The sequence below is a fragment of the Gorilla gorilla genome, chromosome 4 (genome assembly GCF_029281585.2).
Source record: "Gorilla gorilla gorilla isolate KB3781 chromosome 4, NHGRI_mGorGor1-v2.1_pri, whole genome shotgun sequence".
Taxonomy (NCBI): domain Eukaryota; kingdom Metazoa; phylum Chordata; class Mammalia; order Primates; family Hominidae; genus Gorilla; species Gorilla gorilla.
This window is the reverse complement of record NC_073228.2, coordinates 99,773,874-99,790,134: the sequence shown is the minus strand read 5'-3', so window position 1 is coordinate 99,790,134 and position 16,261 is coordinate 99,773,874.

Genomic DNA, 16,261 nt, shown 5'->3' with positions numbered 1-16,261 from the left:
TTTTGTATCTTTTTCTTAAAGAGAACCCTTCCCCACATCGTCACCTAAATCTATACCCAGCTGCATTTAAAATGTAAGGCGGCTGAGCTCCGCGTGTGCCTAACTGGAAATTGTCTATGTGGGGTTGGGGAGGCAGCACAGCTTCAGATTTCATTCTGCCTTCTGGGCCAGACAGGGAACTGTGGAAGGACAAACGCTGGATTCCTGTAGTACGTCCACATGCTCAAAGTCACTCCACATCATCCATGGAGTCAAGAGAGCTCTGGAGAAAGTGTAGCTCAAGGCAGATTGTTTAGCCTGCCACTGAAAACAGCCACTGAGGCACAGGATTGAAAACACGCTCCCAAGAGAGCTCCATGTCACTAGATAGAGATCTTGCTCAATTAAGTACAAGGGCTCAGAATGGAAATGGCGATGAAGAGAATTTTAATTGGTAAGATGTGAAAGACACTTGGAGACTGGGGCCTCCACCTTTGTAAATTTCTAAACTTGTTGGAAGGCAGAATGACTATTGCCTGTGTCTATGAATGGCTCTCCTTCTGCCCACCCGTCCCCCAGATTTGTTCAGCACAATGCCCAAATTAACCTCTCATGAAAAGATTTCTCCCAAATAGTTTACCTGCACAGAATATAGGTTTGGATTGCCTTCACTGACTGACTGACAGCCACCCTGAGGAAGCTGAGACACAGAGTCTCTCCTCTCAGATTCCAAGCCTATGCTAGAGTTTTTGGGTTCTAGAAGTACATCTTTATTTGGCAATTGCTCCAGGGACAGAGAATGGTTTGTTTCCTAACTTTGGTGGGTAGGTGAGAGGCTAGTGCTACAATAACGTTCTGGCTTCTGCTGAGACTTTTAACACTTTAAAAGAGTGAGGCTCCTCAGAAAATGGAAAATGAACAAATACAGCTTCAGAGATAGACTGTAGCTGCAGCTGCTTAAGGCTTCAGGAGCCCCCTAGCTGAGGCTGTGCAGAATCAGAAACAGGAAAAGCTCTGATTTTTTTCGTAGAAGTGCAGAAAATTTTGATTTTCGAACTTTGACCCTTCAGATTTTGATAACTTTGGGCTTTACCTTGCAAGAGAATTTAATTTCTGAGCCTCAATTTCCCCCTAGACATTAGTTTAGAGCCCAGATATGATGTTTTCGGTTTTTGTTTTTAAGTTGTTGTTGTTTCATTTTCAATGGGGCCCCTGTAGCCCCAACAGAGGAGAGCATCCAGGAGTGGGAGTCAAATTGAAGTCCTTTCGCATGAGACTCAAGGGGTAAGGCATGCGTATTTCCATCTGACCCTCTGCTAGGGCTGGTGTTTCTGGCATGTGTGTGCTTCATTGAGCGTGGAAGGTTATTGTGAAGATAGCAGAGGCTGCTAGAAGGTGTCCATTTGCAGAGTAGTTTTGCCCATTGACCTTTAAAGGCTCTGAGAGTTTCTGCTGTAAAGAAACCTGGTTGAGAAGGGAAGAATAAATGAGAAGATGTCAAGGGAAGACATTCAGAAAAATCCAGAATGTGGAATATTCTATTAATACAAGACAACTGGCTTGGTCTCATAAAAAACACAGTACTCTTTTTAAAAAGTTCAGGAAGACTGTTTCAAAATAAAAGGCACTAAACAGACGTAACAATCAAATGCAATGTGTGAACTCTAATTAGATTTTAGTTCAAAAGAAAAAGTTATCTATACAAGTAGTATTGAGAAAAAAAGGGAAAATTTGAACATGGACTGGGTATTACATGGTATTATGGAAAATTATTGTTAGTTTTCTTAAGTGTTATAATGCTTCTATGGTTATGTAAGAATGTCTTAGGAGATGCATGCTCAAGTATTTGGAGGCGAAGTGTAATGTTATCATGAGTCTGCAACTGATTTTCAAGTTATTCACCAGCAAAAACAACTATATACATATATATAAATGAAGATGGCAAAATGCTGAACTTTAGTGGTTAATGTGTGGGTGTTCTTTTGTGTTACTGTTAGCTTTTCTGTAACTTTATAATAAGAAGTTAAAGAAAAAGAAGCGTATTTAACCTAGTGTTCCAAACACTTGACTATGAAACTCTTTGTTCCCCTTATAATAACATTAATACATTAAGCATCTTCTACTTCTTAGAGTACACTCTGTGGCTAGGGCAAGTTCTTAGTAGCTATATTTAAAAATATACAATAATGATAAATGCTAAGTGAAAAATAAAAATATTCTTGAAAATTCAAAATTCACTCTAAAAGCCCATCTCAATAACTTAGAAAGAGCAGGTCTAATACTCTTGACATAGTGGTGTGACTTCATTGACCAGACAGATGAAGGTCAAAGCTTGCACAAAGATTCCTGAATGTCTAGTAGGCATTACCCAAAATGTTTCTCTTAGTATAACCTCAAGGATGATGATCCAGGCTAAAGTTTTGTTTGTTTGTTTGTTTTTGCTTTTGTTTTTGTTTTTGAGATGGAGTCTCGCTCTGGCACCCAGGCTGGAGTGCAATGGCATGATCTTGGCTCACTGCAAACTCCGCCTCCAGGTTCAAGCAATTCTCCTGCCTCAGCCTCCCAAGTAGCTGGGAGTACAGGTGCACACTACCATACCCGACTAATTTTTATATTTTTAGTAGAGACTGGGTTTCTCCATGTTGGTCAGGCTGGTCTCAAACTCCTGACCTCAGGTGATCCACCCGCCTCAGCCTCCCAAAGTGCTGGGATTACAGGCATGAGCCACCACGCCCGGCCCTAAAGTTTTAATAATCTGTATACTTCTGTGCTTAAAGAACTACATGAAATAATAGATCAGTTAGAACACTCTCAGGAAGAGATGTAAAGAAAAATTTGCAGGCATAATTGATGCAAAGTACACAGAATAAGATTAATGAAATTATTATTTATACTTTTAATCTGAATCCATAGCATTTATAAATGTGTATCATTTGATTTCCTTCAGTGGAGATTTGGGGATGTATAGTTGATTTGGATGTCATCTACTTTCTCTTTTTCTGGTAAAAGTTTCTTTTAGGGAATTCCTCTTGGGCAACACTTCTTCTACATGGTCTAGGTGGGCCACATACACACCCCTGCCCCCACCCTTTCATATACAAAGAGTGTACACATAACGCAGATCTGACCATGCACCCAATTCAGTGCAGTCAATTATAGATATTTTGCTTAAATTATGTGAAACAAGGCGCTTCCTTTCTACTGGCTTCATTAATCTGGCTGTATGTGTTGTTGGAAGCCCCTTCATCACTAGGGAGGTAGGCTGTCTAAGAATGAAGCCAACCCAGAGCAAAGGAGACCTGAGAGATGGGGAGAGACGGATTCCTGATAACATATTCTCTGCACCTGGATCCAGCTCTTCCTGAAGCAATTTTATGTTCTTGGACCTTTTGATTTCAAGAACCTATAAATTTCCTTTTGGTTTAAGTCAGGTTGACTGGATTTTCGTTCATGACAACTAAAAAGTCCTGAATTATATTAGGAAAAGATAGAAAACTCTCTTCTATTTTCCCCTTAAAGAGTCACTAAATTTGGGCCAGGTGTGGTGGCTCATGCCTGTAATCCCAGCACTTTGGGAAGTTGAGGTGGTAGGATCATTTGAACCCAGTAGTTCAAGACCAGCTTATACAACATAGCAAGACTCTGTCTCTATAAAACATTGGAAAATTAGTCAGGCATGATGGTGCATGCGTTGGTGACAAAACAGGTGCGGTGGCTCATGCCTGTAATCCCAGCACTTTGGGAAGCTGAGGAAGGCGGATCCTTTGAGCTCAGGAGTCCCAGACTAGCCTGGGCAACATGCGAAACTCCATCTCTATTTCTTTATTTAGAAAAAAAGTCACTCAATTTGAAATTTTCAATTTCAAAACAAAATTTGAATGTATCAGTCAGTATTTTTTGTGACTTAAAAAAAAAGGCACTGGTTCTTCAAATAGCCAAATAACAGTGATGGTAATAGTAAAAACATTTAAAACAGCATTTTCCTCATCACTTTTATGAAATAATACAATTAAGAACTGTAATTAATATGACCACTGTGGGGGGAAAATAGTGTTCTTTCATTATTATTATAACTACCAACATAATCTTCATGGAATTTTGCAGCTGTTTATAGGATAAAGTATCCTGCTTTTTGTACTATACAATATAAATTTTAGCTGTAATCCGTGTTTCCTCAGCCCTGTAAGTCTAGCTGCAAAAAAATTATTTTATTAAAGCATCTACTTAGCCATTCCAGCCCAAATTCACCACTCAGAGAATACTAGCTTTCCTTTAAATTCCTCCAAAGATAGCTTGATAAACCCAGGTGGAGTCACGTATGTCTGTGGCTGACTTGTGTGTCTCTAATACTGTTGTCTTGGGGTTCTGTAGATATTTTACTAAAACACTCAAGGAAGATACCATGGTGGATCTGGATGGGCACAATTTGACCAACAGACATTGAACTGATTTAGACTCACTCACTCCTCTAACCTCCGGTCCTCGTATTACTGGTCTCTATTTTCTCTCCCCTTAGGATGAAATCTTGACCTGAAGGTCCCTTATGCAAATAAGCCCTGGAAGATTGCCCCTTGCCAGTCCCTCAGGCCTGCCTGCCATATTTGAAACCTGCAGTAAAAACTGCTTACAGTCTCAAGGTGAGAAGGGATGGTCAGGAATTACTTTTTAAATAAGCATTTTAATTCTAAGGGTTGATGTGGTAGCGTTAACCTACGATGGCAAATTCTTTGACACTCCTTCTATAAGAAGATGGGGTGTATGTTCCCTGCCTTTGAGTCTGAGCTGGTTTGTGCCTGCTTCAACCAAGAGCGCAAAGGAGGTAATGCCAGGTGACTTCTGAGTCAAGGTTATACGAAGCCAGGGGGCTTCTAACTTGTTCACTAGGACACTTGCTTTTGGGAACTTGAGCTGCCTTATAAGAAGCTTGACTCCTCCAAGGCTACCCTGCAGTGAGAAAACCAAAGCCACATGGAGGTCCACATGGAAGTGTTCTGGTCGATAGTTCCCGATAAGCCCAGCTTTTGAATACACCAGCCCAGGCACCAGACATACGAGTGAAGAAGCTCCTAGGTGATTCCAGCCCCAGCCATTTCAGTCTTCGCTGCCGAGGCCCCATGTATCATGGAACAGAAACAAGCCAGACTTCTGTACTCTGTCTAAACTTCTGCTCCACAGAATCCATGGACACAATAAAATGGTGGTTACTTTATACCACAAAGTTTGAGATACTATGCTACACAACAACGGATAACTGAACACGTTGATCCTGAATAAAATCAGGGTTTGTTAGCAGGGCAGGAGAGTAATGGCTGCTAACGTGGGCAATACAGAGCCTGCCACATTTCTGATGCCTGCTCCTGAACTGTTATCTGTGGACATGAGGTTTCTTTAACATTCCCAGCTTTTAGATGGCAAAAAAAAAAAAAAAAAAAAGAAAAAAGAAAGAAAGAAAGGTGTCTCCTGAGGTTAAATAACTTCCTTAGGGGCAAATATAAGATATATCCCACAGGCATGATTTGGCTACAGCCACCTCTCACCTCTGAGAAGTTTCACATTGTAGACATGGTTTCGCCTGAATTCACACCAACCTGCCCTGGAACACACACAGGGTCCCTGGCACAAAACACTGAAGAAAAAACCCATACCCTCACTGAATTTAACAACTTAAAATATTATTTGAGATGAAGGCTAATCTGGGGCCTGGCATGATGGCTCTTGCCTGTAATCCTAGCACTTTGGAAGGTCGAGGAGGGAGGATTACTTGAGCCCAGGGGCTTGAGACCAGCCTGGACAACAAGGCAAAACTCCCTCTCTACAAAAAAATACAAAAAAGTAGCTGCACCTAGTGGCACATGACTGTGGTTCCAACTACTTGGGAGGCTGAGGTGAGAGAATCACCTGAGCCTGGGAAGTTGAGACTGCAGTGAGCTGAGATGGTGCCACTGTACTCCACCCTAAGTGACACTGTCTCAAAAAAAAAAAAAAGTAAATCTGTTGTAACAAACAGACCCACAAAAGTCAGTGGCTTAAAGAAGATATGAAAGCATTTCTTTCTCATGTGATCTTCTTGCCTGTTTAGGCTATCTCCACTCCACAAAATCCTGGAGTAATCCAGACTCCTTTTATGTTGTTACTCTGCTAGCTCCCAGTGTTAGCAGCGGCAAATCTATATGCATCTGCAGCAACTCAGTTCTTGCCTCCTCAAAGGAAAGAATTTCGCCAAGGGGCATAAGGCAGAGTGAGAGGCCAAGACAAAGTTTACAGCAGGAATGAAAGTTTATTAAAAAGTTGCAGAGCAGGAACAAAAGGAAGTGAAGTACACTTGGAAAAGGGCCCAGTGGGCAACTTGAGAGATCCAAGTGCCCCCATCAACAAGTGGGTGAAGGATATGAACAGACACTCCTCAAAAGAAGACATTTATGCAGCCAACAGACACATGAAAAAACGCTCATCATCACTGGTCATCAGAGAAATGCAAATCAAAACCACAATGAGATACCATCTCACACCAGTTAGAATGGCGATCATCAAAAAGTCAGGAAACAACAGATGCTGGAGAGGATGTGGAGAAATAGGAACACTTTTACACTGTTGGTGGGACTGTAAACTAGTTCAACCATTGTGGAAGACAGTGTGGCGATTCCTCAAGGATCTAGAACTAGAAATACCATTTGACCCAGCCATCCCATTACTGGGTATATACCCAGCGGATTATAAATCATGCTGCTATAAAGACACATGCACACGTATGTTTATTGCAGCACTATTCACAATAGCAAAGACTTGGAACCAACCCAAATGTCCATCAATGATAGACTGGATTAAGAAAATGTGGCACATATACACCATGGAATATTATGCAGCCATAAAAAATGATGAGTTCATGTCCTTTGTAGGGACATGGATGAAACTGGAAACCATCATTCTGAGCAAACTATCATAAGGACAGAAAACCAAACACCGCATGTTCTCACTCATAGGTGGGAACTGAACAATGAGAACACTTGCACACAGGAAGGGGAACATCACACACTGGGGCCCCTTGTGGGGTGGGGGGAGTGGGGAGGGATAGCATTAGGAGATATACCTAATGTAAATGACAAGTTAATGGGTGCAGCACACCAACATGGCACATGTATACGTATGTAACAAACCTGCACGTTGTGCACATGTACCCTAGAACTTAAAGTATAATAAAAAAAAAAAGAGAGAGAGAGAGATCCAAGCGCTCTGTTCGACACTTGACTTGGGGTTTCTATACATTGTCATGGTTCTGAGATTTGTGTTTCTTCTCCCTTGATTTTTCCTTGGAGCAGGCTGTCAGCATGTACAGTGTGTTTACTGAAGTTGTTCACATGCTCATTTGAGGCATTTTTCCCGTACCAGTCAGGTGTTCCTAGAGGAAGGTCTTATATCAGTTCAACTCCCCCATTTTGCCTTAGTGCACATGCTTGAGCCCGCTTGCCCAACTTCTGAGATCTTTTTCAGGAAGCGGCTGATCACGAGTTCAGGTGTTTTCTATCTGCTAAGAGACTGCCTTTCCCTGGTGGTGGGTGTGCCCAATTATTATTTTAGCGAGACAACTTAACAAACACCTGACTATCATCTGATGATCACCTGACATTCCTGGCAGGGGGCCTCTCCTGCCCTGTTCTTGTCTGCCTGGCTACTACTCTAGCACTAGCACGCTGTCCTCATCTGCATGGTTGAACCTGAGTCACTGCCACAGTGTGTGACTGTCACATCATGTGTTCTGGCCAACAGGAAAGGGAAAGAGAACATAAAGGAGGCCAAGCCCGGAAAACACACTGGTAACTTTTGCTCATATCCTGTTGCTGAGAACTGAGCCATGCAGCTATAGCTAAGTAAAAAGTAGGCTGGGAAATGTAGTCTCTGGCCAAGCAGTGCATAAGAAAGAGAGAATGGATTTTGGTGGACAACTGACATTCTTCTCCATTTCCAGCAAATGAATCATTTACTTGGATTGTTTGGGGGTTGAAATGATGAAAATGCTTAACATAATTGTATACTGTTTTTCTAAAATGCATTTTGCTCTTCAGGTAGCCATGTTCTATCCAATACTCTCTCACTGTGTGTCCTGGCTGAGACTTTAACAGATACATAGGGTCGTAAAGCAAGACCTGTAGCTTAAGATACGATTGACTTCTTGGCTATTATCTTTTCAGAGGAGGTGGGGAAGCACATGACACAGGCTGAGCAAGTTATCTTTAGCCCCAATTGTTTATCTGTATCCTTATGTGTAAACTGGAGATGATTATGATATATGCCTTTCAGGTTGCTATGAAGATTAAATTAGTTAATGGTTGTAAAGTGCCAAGCATATACCTGCTTCATAGAAATCATTTAACACATTTTAGCTATTAGGATTATGTTAAAAGATAAACTTTGGCACATTACAATTTTCGAGTTTATTTAGGCAGACAGTGATTCATGAGTCAGGCAGCTCCAAACTGGCAGTGGCTTGGGCTCTTCTGAAAGGGTTCAAGGGGAAGCCCTTTATAGGGTGAATGCAGAAGCAGAGCAAAGAAATTACTTGATTGGTAAAAGTTTAAGCAGTTGCCTCATTTGGATTATCCCAGTGGGAAGTTCAAGACAATATGACTAATGCCCAGTTGGCCTCCTGTAATTGGCTGAGCTCAAGTTTCATTTTCTTTTAAATTCTAAGTTAGCTTTTTGTTTGCTTAAGTAGGAACCCAGGGCATCAGAGACACATCAGTCTAATGGCTTCCTATTTAATTATTTTAACAATTATTATTATTCCTATTGAATATCTTGCTTAATACAACAATACTAGAACTGCCAAAGTATGTCAATAGCAGGAGCTTCATCACAAGAAAAAAAGGGGATTTGGTTAGGGCCTGACTCTATCCCTTGAATTTAACCTTCCCCTTGGAGCTCTCTCATTTCATTATTGGTGTGAAATCTCATCAAATTATATGATAAGCAGTTAAACATCCCAATTTGACATGTTATTGGAGACTAGAATCCAGGTCTTCTGAAATCTGGGTTTTCTGACTCCCTTTTTAAATGCATTCACCACCATTTTACCAGTCTATTGATATTTAGTTACCTTTTGCTGTGAAACAAACCACCCTGAAACTTACCCGCTTGAAATGATTTATTATGTCTCACAGTTCTGTGTGTTAGCTCAACAGTTCTTCTGTTGATCTCCCCTGGGCCCACTCATGCGGGTGCATTTATTAATAGCTGGAGAGTCAGTTGGAGGCTATGCCCAGCTGGGATGGCTGAGTGGTTAGGCTTCTGTTTCCACATGGTCTTCATAGCATGACAATCTCCCATCAGCTTTTCTGAAAGGGCAAGCTGTCATGTATAAATGTTTATTGAGTTCCTACTTGTGAAACAACTGTACACAATGCCCCATTGGCCAAAGAAGGTCACATGACCAAATTCAGACTCCGTGTGAGGAAAGATTACCCAAGAGTGGATATTAGGAGGAGTTATTCGTTGGGGGCCATTAGTGTAATAATCTACCTAATATGGTTTGGATCTGTGCCCCCACCAAATCTCACATCGAATTATATTCCCCAGTGTTGAAGGTGGGGCCTTGTGGGAGGTGATCGGATCATGGAGGTGGAGTTCTTATGAATGGTTTAAAGCCATCCCCCTTGGTATTGTATAGTGTGTGATTTCTCACAAGATCTAGTTGTTTAAGTGTGCAGCACCTCCCCACTCTCTCTCTTGCTCCGGCTCCAGCCGTGTAAAATGTGACTGCTTCTCCTTCACCTCCTGCCATGATTGTAAGTTTCCTGAGGCCTCCCCAAAAAAGAAGTCACTGTGCTCCCTGTACAGCCTGCAGAACCATAAGCCAATTAAACCTCTTTTCTTTATAAGCTACCCAGTCTCAGGTATTTCTTTTCTTTTCTTTGAGATGGAGTTTTGCTCTTGTTGCCCAGGCTGGAGTGCAACGGCACAATCTCTGCTCACTGCAACCTCTGCCTTCTGGGTTCAAGCAATTCTTCTGCCTCAGCCTCCCAAGTAGCTGAGATTACAGGCATGTGCCACCACGCCCGGCTAATTTTGTATTTTAGTAGAGTTGGTGTTTCTCTATGTTGGTCAGGCTGGTCTCAAACTCCTGACCTCAGATGATCCGCCCGCCTCGGCTTCCCAAAGTGCTGGGATTATAGGTGTGAGCCACCATGCCCGGCCTCAGGTATTTCTTTACAGCAGTGCAAGAATGGATTAGTACAGAAAATTGGTATCATGAGTCGGGGATTGCTATAAAGATACCTGAAAATGTGGAAAGAGCTTTGGAACTGGGTAATGGGCAGAGGTTGAAACAGTTTGGAGGGCTCAGAAGAAGACAGGAAGATGAAGGAAAATTTGGAACTCCCTAGTGACTTTTGTGACCAAAATGCTGATAGTAATATGGACAATGAAGTCCAGGCTGAAGAGGTCTCAGATGGAAATGAGGAACCTGTTGGGAACTGGAGCAAAGGTTACTTTTGTTATGCTTTAGCAAAAAACTTGGAGGCATTGTGCCCCTTCCCTATGGAGCAGTGAAACTTCTAACTTGAGAGTAATGATTTAGGGTATCTACTGGAAGAAATTTCTAAGCAGCTTAGAAATGTGACCTTGCTGCTTTTAACAACCTGTGCTTATATGTATGAGCAAATAAATGACCTGAAACTGGACCTCATATTTAAAAGGGAAGCAGAGTGTAAAAGTTTGGAAAATTTGTAGCCTGGCCATGTGATAGAAAAGAAAAGCCCATTTTCAGGGGAGGAATTCAAGCAGCCTGCAGAAATTTGCATAACTAAAAGGAAGGCAAGTGCTGATAGCCAAGACAATAGGGGAAAGGCCTCAAAGACATTTCAAATCTTGTGGCAGCCCTTCCCATTACAGGCCCAGAGGCCTAGGAGGACTGAATGAATTCCTGGGCCAGGTTCAGGGTCCCCCTGCCCTGCACGGCCTAAGGACACTACTCCCTGCATCCCGGCTGCCCCAGCTCTAGTCATGGCTAAAAGGGGCCCAGACACAGCTCAGGCTGCTGCTTCAGAGGGTGCAAGCTGTAAGCCTTGGTGGCTTCCACATGGTATTAACCCTGTGAGTGCAGAGAATGCAAGAGTTGAGGCTTGGGAGCCTCTGCCTAGATTTCAGACCGTGTATGGAGAAGCCTGGATGTCCAGGAAGAAACCTGCTGCACGGGCAGAGCCCTTACTGAGAACCTCTACTAAGGAAGTGCAGAGGGGAAATGTGGGGTTGGAGCCTCCATGCAGTCCCCAGTGGGGCACTGCTAATGGAGCTTTGAGAAGAGGGCCACCATCCTCCAGACCCCAGGATGGTAAAGCCACTGACTGCTTGTACTCTGTGCCCAGAGAAGCCACAGACACTCAATGCCAGCCCTTAAGAACAGCTACAGGGGCTGAATCCTGAAAAGCCACAGAGGCAGAGCTGCCCAAGGCCTTGGGAGCCCATCCCTGGCGTCAATGTGCTCTGGATGTGGGACATGGAGTCAGTCAAAGGAGATTATTTTGGAGCTTTAAGATGTAATGACAGCCCTGCTGGGTTTTGGACTTGCATGGGGCTTGTAGCCCCTTTCTTTTGGCTGATCTCTCCCTTTTGGAAGGGAAATATTTACCCAGTGCTTTTACCACTATTGTATCTTGCTAGTAATTAACTCGTTTTTGATTTTATAGGCTCATAGGAAGAAGGAACTTGCCTTATCTCAGATGAAACTTTGGACTTTTGAGTTAATGCTTGAATGAGTTAAAACTTTGGGGGACTGTTGGGAAGGCATGATTATATTTTGCAATGTGAGAAGGACATAAGATTTGGAGGGGCGAGAGGTGGAATGATATGGTTTGGATCTGTGTTCCCACCAAATCTCATGTTGAATTGTATTTCCCAATGTTGAAGGTAGGGCCTGCTGGGAGGTTATTGGACCATGGGGGCAGAGTTCTCATGAATGGTTTAGTACCATTCCCCATTGGTACTGTGTAGTGAATGAGTTCTCATGAGATCTGGTTGTTTAAAAGTGTGCAGCACCTCCCCTACTCTCTCTCTTGCTCGTGCTCCAGTCATGTAAGATGTGCCTACTTCTCCTTTGCCTTCCTCCACGATTGTAAGTTTCCTGAGGTCTCCCCAGGAGCAGATTGTAAGTTTCCTGTGGTCTCCCCACCGTGCTCCCTGTACAGCCTGCAGACTGTGAGCCAATTAAACCTCTTTTCGTTATAAATTACCAAGCTTCAGGTATTTCTTTACAGTGGTATGAGAATGAACTAATACACTACCCCATCACATTTTATTATTGTCACTTTCCAATCTGGCCATGGAAAAGGGCAGCATAATAGCAATAGTTGGTCCTAAGTTTTCACTCAAAAGCTACTTTTAAATGAAACATGTATCTGTGATAAGTGATATATATCTATGTATGTAATAAAGGTCATATAGTGCTTTGCATAGAATGAATCTTTATAAGTATCAAATAATTGAATGAGTTAATTAATAAAATTAGCAATAGAAAGAGTTTGTAAATAATATTCTGTAACATTAATAATTGTAGTTTGAAGCCAGGCACAGCGGCTCACACTTGCAATCCCAGGTACTCAGGAGGCTGAGGCTGAAGCATTGCTTGAGCCCAGGAGTTCAAGACTGAAGTGTTATGTGATTGCCCCACCACACTCCAGCCTGAGTGACAGAGTGAGACCCTGTCTCTAAAAATAAAAATAATAATAATTGTAGGTTGAGGTTTCTCAACAAAATGCTTATCATAAAAAATACAGTTCTTTGTAGAATACATAGCTTTTAAAATATGAGAGTTGTAACTGATTTTCTCGGATTTGTCCCATTGTGCCCAATGCAATGTCCAATGCAGTGCCTCAGTACATACTGGTTGATGGACTAAATAAAAGTATATTTGGAATATTCCTATTTTTTGATAAAGAACATGAGCCATTATGCAATAGGCTAAAATGGGACTCTCTTTTTCTTGCCAAACTTCTACTTCAGTTAGAGATTTCTTTGTGCTACAAATAACAAAAAATTCAACTCAACTGCTTTAAGCAATAAGAAATTGTATTGGCTTATTTCCTAGGACATCCAGTAGCCAGGCCTCAGTAGCGTTTGGTCTTGTCAGCACAGTGAGTTCATTAAGGACCTAAGTTCTTTTCATCTCTCCACTTTGCCATATCCACGATGTTGACTTACTCTTGTGGCTGGCTTCCCTCTTGGTGAGAAGTGGCTGCCAGCAGCCATTAGGGTTACATGCTCCCTCATTTACCTTTAGTGTGAACAGACATTGAACATGCTAACTTCTATGGCTTTCCCAGAAGAGTTAAAAGGTTCCTTCCTAGATTCCCTAAAAAACTTCCCTCACTCTCATTGCATCCCATGACCATTCCTGAGCAAGATATGGTGGTGAGAGGGATGAGAAATTACTCCAGTGGCATGGACTAATCAAGTCACAGTCTTGGAGTTGGAGAGCACTGAGGTTTCCTCAAAGTGCTGACTTTTTATAAAAGGTATAGACATTCTAATAAGAATCTAAGAACTGTCAGAAAAGGAGAAATAAATGCTAGGAAGGCAATGAACAATGCCCACTACTCCTTCTGTAAGGCCCAACTCCCTACTTTTAAGTGCTACCATTGCTGCATTAATTTTCCATAACAATTCTCCAAGATCTATTGCTTTCCTTCATGTAATATTATTCAATTGGATTTTTATCCCTCATAGCCAGTATTAGAAAATAACACTAGCTATCATGTATTGAGGGAATCTGAAGAAACAAACCTAGATTCCCCTTACCTCCACCCAATCAAATATTTTGCATACATTATCCTATGAAGGACATAGTATTAACTCCTGTTTTCTTGATGAGAAAACCAAGACTCTCAAAAATATTCAGCAAACCACCTGAAGTCACACAGCTACTAACTGTACAGATGAAAGTCAAGTTCAGGTCTTTAGACTCTGAATATTCTACTCTTTTCACAATATTATATTGCCTCCCAACTCAGCAAAATATATTTTAATTTAAGAAGAACAATTCATTTTTATTAGAATATTTTCCCTTTGATCAAGTCAGAACATTTTTAGGAATAGAAGGCAAACTCCTCAAATTTTCTAACATCTTCTGTGTTTCTTAGGACATACCTTAGAAAAAAATGCTTTAAATCTGTCTTCCACAAGATGAGCCAGACTATTCTATTTTTTGAATATTGTTTATAACTAATCACTAGTGTGGTTTATTCCTCCTGGATGTTTTCTGCATTCTTTGCATTTCAAATTACAACATAAGTCACATTTACTTATTTTGGCCTTATGTTACTGAGGTTTTTCTTTTTTTTTTTTTTTTTTTGAGACGGAGTCTCGCTTTGTCGCCCAGGCTGGAGTGCAGTGGCGCAATCTCGGCTCACTGCAAGCTCCGCCTCCTGGGTTCACGCCATTCTCCTGCCTCAGCCTCCCGAGTAGCTGGGACTACAGGCGCCCGCCACCACGCCCGGCTAATTTTTAGTATTTTTAGTAGAGATGGGGTTTCACCGTGTTAGCCAGGATGGTCTCGATCTCCTGACCTCGTGATCCACCCGCCTCGGCCTCCCAAAGTGCTGGGATTACAGGCGTGAGCCACCGCGCCCGGCCGAGGTTTTTCTTTAAGATGTAGAATTCTTTGCATCTAGTCTTTAAAGTTCTATAAAATCAGGACCACCACATTGCTCAATTCTGCTGGTGATGTTCACATCTTCATCAATATGAAAAGTGCTCCCTGAAGTCCTGTGTGCAGTAGTTTGGTTAAAATCTAACTCCAAAAAATGTAGAGAATAGAGGAATGGTTTGTCTCTATTTTATAGGGCAACTTTGATTTCTTCCAAACTGCAAGTATGTAGATCTGGTTTCTCTTCTAGTCGTTTCCTATTTGGGTGATAACCTAGAAAAGAGAGCAATTTTGGGGTCAACCTGTGTATTTGCCTTTGCTGTGTGATGTGAATATTATGTTCTACTCTAGCAAGAGTCTAAATCTGAATAACCTTCAGGGGCCTCCTTGACTAGGACACAGCTGAATCTCTGTGTTGCCTCTAGAAATGCAGATTAGGGTCAACACCAATAGGATGGCCATCCTGAGGAAATATCTCAAATTTCCTAACCTACAAATGCCTCCAGGGATGGGAACCAAGTCATCTAGTTATGTATTCAAGTTTCAGATATGGTTAAAATTAGAGGAAATTCCTTGCTTAAAGAAGAGAAGCATTTCCGTATAAATTGGGCTTAACTAAATCTACAAAATCTGGGAAAACATCAGTTTAATTGGATTTCAAATTAACTTCTTGAGTTGGTATTCTATATTTCCAACCCAGATGAAGAATTCTCAAAATTTCTAGGTAACAATGAGCTGAATACCCCTGTTGTATTGTAAAAACCAATCTAGATAACACTTTGCAATAGTTTAAAAGTTTTAGTCTTGCCTTTTTAACTAGCATTTCCTCTTCTTTGTTTACTGTAGAGCCTCAGTTTTTTCATCCCTCCCTCAATACAATTCATATGCTCAGTTCCATGTTCAAGCCAATCATGGTGGCCCCATTTCTCTTGCAATGATAGGTCTAAATATGGACATGTGATATAGTTCTGGCAAATGAGCATTTAGGAGAGTCTATTGGGGACTTCTGAGACATGTTGTTTCATTTCTATAAAGGGTACAAAAAAGAGAAATCCTTCTTCTTCTGGACATTGTTACATTTGAATGTGATGCCTGGAATTGCAGCAGCCATTTTGTGACCTCAAGGGGAACTGGCCTGAGTGTCAAGTCCACCACTCAAGATGGCAGACTGGAAAGAGGAAAAGGATCTGAGCCCTTGTATGAGTGAGGCTGCTCCAGAAAAACAGAACCAATAGCATTTATATAGATATATAAGAGGAGCTGTATTACGGGAATTGGCTCATGTGACCATGAAGGCCCAAAAGTCCTACCATATACTGTCTGCAAGCTGGAGAACCAGGAAAGCTGGTGGTAAAATTTAGTCTGAGTCTGAAGGCCTGAGAATGGGGGCTGTGGGGGTTTGTGCTGCTGGTATAAATCCTGGAGTTTGAAGGCCCGAGAACAGAAGTGAACTGTCCAAGGACAAGAGAAGATGGGTGTCGCAGCCCAAGAAGAGAGAGAGAGGATTCACATTTCCTCTGTCTTTTTGTTCTATTTGGGTGGGCCCTCAACAGATGGGATGATGCTTGCCACCTCTGGTGAGGATTGATCTTCTTCACTCAGTCTACTGATGTGAATGTTAATTTCTTCTGGAAACACCCTCACAGGCAC